Source organism: Odocoileus virginianus, chromosome 1, assembly GCF_023699985.2.
Source record: "Odocoileus virginianus isolate 20LAN1187 ecotype Illinois chromosome 1, Ovbor_1.2, whole genome shotgun sequence".
In the NCBI taxonomy this organism is placed as follows: domain Eukaryota; kingdom Metazoa; phylum Chordata; class Mammalia; order Artiodactyla; family Cervidae; genus Odocoileus; species Odocoileus virginianus.
In genome coordinates, this window is record NC_069674.1 from 105,302,277 (window position 1) to 105,307,122 (window position 4,846).

General features: G+C 40.3%; 1 pseudogene; it reads right to left on the minus strand.

The window, feature by feature from the left end:
* Window positions 1-1,486: 1,486 nt before the first annotated feature.
* LOC110141157 (EH domain-containing protein 1 pseudogene) lies at window positions 1,487-4,609 on the minus strand (annotated as a pseudogene).
* Window positions 4,610-4,846: the final 237 nt, after the last annotated feature.

Sequence of the window (4,846 nt, forward strand, 5' to 3'; positions counted from 1 at the left end):
CTTCTCAGCAACAAGAATTGACTTTGGCTTTTGTTTGTTCACTGTTCTTTTTTTTTAATTTTTAGTTTATTGTTGGTTTTTCTTTATGGCACAAAAGCCCATAAAAGGATTAATCATAATCTTTAGTGTAATGACACTGGCCACCTAGTTAATAATTTTGTGCATGAAGCACCAGTGTATCAACTACCCCAAAGGTCAGGATGTTGACATCTTGATGGAAAACAATGACATCTTTTTTTTTCAACTTCCTTAATTTTTATTTTTTTAATTATCAAAGTATGACAATACATTTACAGGGGACTTAGAAAGTACAGAACAAAGTTACATACAGTTTCACTATGAGTGTGTGTGTGAAGTCACTTCAGTCGTGTCTGACTCTGCAACGCTATGGACCGTGGCCCACCAGACTCCTCTGTCCATGGGATTCTCTAGGCAAGAACACTTGAGTGGGTTGCCATTTCCTTCTCCAGGGGATCTTCCTGACCCAGGGATCAAGCTCACATCTCTTACATCTCTTGCACTGGCAGGCAGGTTCTTTAGCACTAGTGCCATCCAGTATATATTACAATTATTTTTTAGTATATAAATTAAGATTTTAGTTGAAGTTCAATGTCAAAATCTCAAAAATTAATAGAATGTCTATACAGAAAAGTAGAAGGATACAGTAAACCTGAAAGGCATTATGAACCAATTCAGCATCCATAAGATTTATACAATTGTCACACAACAGTCTTCTATTCAAGGGAACCTATAACATCTTATCACAGCTACTCCCACTTCCCTTTATCTTTCTACCCAAAGTAACCATCCTTCTTACTCCATTTCTGTCTTTCCCTTTGGCATCTTCCTTTTTATATCTTGTATACCATTCTTATGTATTTCTGCAAACGAATGGATATATATACTTATTCTCCCTGACTTACAATGGTTTGACTTAAATTCTTCTGACTTTGTGATGTGTAAAAGCAACATGTATTCAACACAAACCATGCTTCAAATTTTGAATTGTGATCTTTTCCTGGGCTGGCTCTATGTGGTGCTATGATCCCCTCCCCTACTGCTGGCAAGGGCTACAGCCACAGCGCCCATCAGCTCCACAATCACAAAGTCAACAAACCACACACTCAAAACCACACTGGACCCAGATCACCATGCTATTCCCTCTTCCAGTACAGTGTTCAATAAACACTTCATTGTAAAAGTAGGCTTGTGTTAGATGATTTTGCCTAACTGCAGGCTACTGTAAGTATTCTAAGCATATTTTTTAACATTGTATATTAAAAATATCTATAGTTCTCATGCACAAAATTCCATCATTCACATACAAGTATCTCCCCCGCCTCACCAGGAGTAGCCTTAACAGAAAGACTGTGGCTTGCGAGCTGAGGAAACAGCACTCAATCCTCTGGTCTTGGGAACTGCAGACTCCCCTCCCCAGTCTCTGCCTGGCGGGGCACTGAGGTGGCAGACGCAGCCGGCAGGGTGCTCACTCGTACCTCCACTTAGAGGGCAGGATCAGGTGCGGGGACAGCTCGCGGCCCACCAGCTTGGCTTTGATGAGGTGGTTGTCCAGGGTAAATGCCTCGCCATGCAGCAGCCCACCCTGGTCCGTGTTGGCTGGCTTCCAGATCTTCCCCAGCACGGTGTGGGGCAGCTGGGACCTCACCATCTCCTTCTTAGCACTGACTGGGTGCAGCGTGTGGAAGATCTCATCATAGGTGGACTTGTCCTTGCTCACCACCCATTCGACATAGCCGATGCCCTAGCAGGCCCCGTCACCATAGCTGATCCCAAAGGGTCTGTTCATGGTGCTGGGGAAGGGTCCGCCCTTCACAGCCCGGGCCGGCATCAGGGGCTCCTCCTGGTGCACCGTCGCCATCAGCCAGGTGACGTCATTGGCCATCATGTCCTCCACTGTGTCCAGGAGCTTGGGCTTCAGGGCCTAGAACTTGCTGAAGCTCTGGGTCTGCAAGAGTTCCTGCATCTTGTGGAAGCTACAACATCATGGGCAGGGGAGAAATCTGATGCTTTTATTCAATCTTCAGGCAAATATCGCTCAAGTTGTTCATCAGCTGTTTCTTCTTGCTCTCCTTCCCAAAGACATTGGGCATCTCCTTCTTGAGGGAGCTGATGAGGTAGGCATGGACCGCGGCGAGCCATGGCCTCTTGGTCAAGTCACTGAGTTTCCTGACAGCAGCCTTTGGAGGCAGATACTGGATGTCTTTGAAGAGGTCCTGTTCCTCGGCCTTGTAGAGTTTGTGGTTGTCTGGGATGAGAGGCGGGTGGGACCAGAAGGAGCCAAGGAACACCCTGACCACCTAGGGGGGTGCTGATGATCTTCCCCAGAGACCACATGAGGCCCCCATGAACCCAGAAGCTCATGAGATCTTGATCTGGTCAGCCTCATTCAGCACCATGCGGGTCTTGTCCTCGTGATTCTTGAGGGCCTTGATGACTTCAGAGAGCTCTTTGGAGATGTCAAACTTGTGGAGATCAAAGAGCAGAAAGATAGGGTCCACCCACTCAGCAAACCACTCTAGGATGGCCGCAAAGTCATAACATCTGCTGATGCTCTGCTTCTCTCCAGACAGGATCCCTGGAGTATCTTACCTTATATATATGTGAAATATATATTTATATAATATAAATATTTTATATTTAATATATATGTTAAATATATAAATATACATCTTATATAGATTTATATCATATAAATATACTTCATATATATAATAATATATAAATATATATAATATATTATACATAATAATTATATATAATTATATATATTATCATTACAATTATATATATTACAATCATACTTATAATTATAATTATAATGTTGTTTATAATTTATATTACATATTATAAATTAATTTTATAACTATATTATATATTTTAATTATATATTATATAAATATATAAATATAATATATATAGTATATAATGTATCATTATATAATATATAATACATTATATATTAATATGAGTATAATATAAATATAAAAATATACAGATTATAGAAATATAGAAATAAATATATATGAATAGTATAAATATATATAAATATATAAAGTATATAAACTGTAAATATAAATAAATATATGAATATAAATATATAATAAATATAATATTTATAATATATGTGTATATTATACATGTAATATATATTATATATTATATATATTATATGTATTTATATATTTATATATGTTATGTATATATATTATACATATATGTTATATATACTATGTAATAATATAATATACTATACTATATATATAATATAAGCATATATGAATATACTTTACAATATATAAATAATATAATATTGTATATAATATTATATAAATGTAATACATATTATATTTAATATATGTACATATATGTTTATATATATATTTACCGGTGTGCCATTGGGAAGTCCAGCGTGCACATGGGTAAAGTGTACACAGTGGTAAGTAATCCACCTGCAACGCAGGAAATGCAAGAGATGTGGGTTCAATCCCTGGGTCGGAAAGATCCCCTGGGGTAAGAAATGGCAACCCACGCTAGTGTTCTTGCCTGGATCCACAGACAGAGAAGTCTGGCAGGCTATAGTCTGTAGAGTCGCAAAGACTCAGACATAACTCAAAGCTTGAATATGCATGCATATGTATTCACAAATAATATTAACTTATATTATTTCAAATTTTGTATATCTGTTATCAAGCCATATATAATTTGGGGGAATTTTTCAGTTAATCTGATGTTGTGGGATTCCTCCTCAGTTTCACATGTTTCTGGCATTTGTTTGTTAGAATGGCAGAAGTTTTTCCACTTGGGAATAGACAGAGCTGACCAGTCCATTCTCCAGCTAAGGTCCCCCAGAGTGATCCAAGTTGTGCCATCATGGGCCAGGAGGCCATGAACATTCTTGGCTTTCTTCTGTGAATGTTCCTCTCAGGTATGTTTCAACAGGTAAAATTGCAAAGGTCAAGGCATGCAAATATTTTACTTCAGGAGTTCAAGCCTACCTGTTTCCCAGAGACATTGCACCAGGATCCCATCCAGCAGAGTAGATAAAGAGCCCTGTGGTTGCACATCTCCGGAATTCGCTCTTCTGTGCCTATAGAATGAGTGAGCAACGCAACCTCACCAGGCCTTTGCTTTCACCTCTCTCTTTGATCATGCTGTCACACACCTGTGCATGGGTTTACTACATACACGCTTTCATTTTTTAAGGTATCTGTTCAAGTCTGCACCTCCTTTCTGTCAATCATCCATGCTGGTAATGAGCCTGTCACAGAGACCGCCTTCGCATCTCCTGCTTAAAGAATGCAGCCTCTTCCAGGCCCCCAACCCTGGTGGGTCCCCACGCTGTCCTCATCTGCAAGGAAGTTTACTCTTTTACGACTTCAGGGCAAGTCATTGTCACACTAAAGGCAACTTCAGGCAGCTGAGGAGACGGGAAATTAGAGCCTGGCCCAAGACACGCCTTTTGGAATGATGATATATTTTAGACGTCTGTTGGAGTCTAATGATGGCCTCTAGAAACATGCAGTTGGTAGATCTAGCAGTACCTCCAAGTCTGAACCACCCAGGTGTCGTTCAGGCAACAAGACGACATGGTGGAGGGAATCCAATAATGAGAACATAAGGGTCCTGTGGGAATAGGCTCCCCTCCTGGATCTGTCCACTAAACCAGGAGGAAGCTGGAAAAATGTCCCTGGAGGAGCGCCCTCTGTATGTAGGAGCCTGCAGTCCCAGGGGACGGACGCTGGGGGGAATACAAGGGTCCCTACAATCAAAAACCCCTGAGTCAACAAAAAGAAGGAGGGTGGGGACGGGTGTAAGTCAGGTCGGG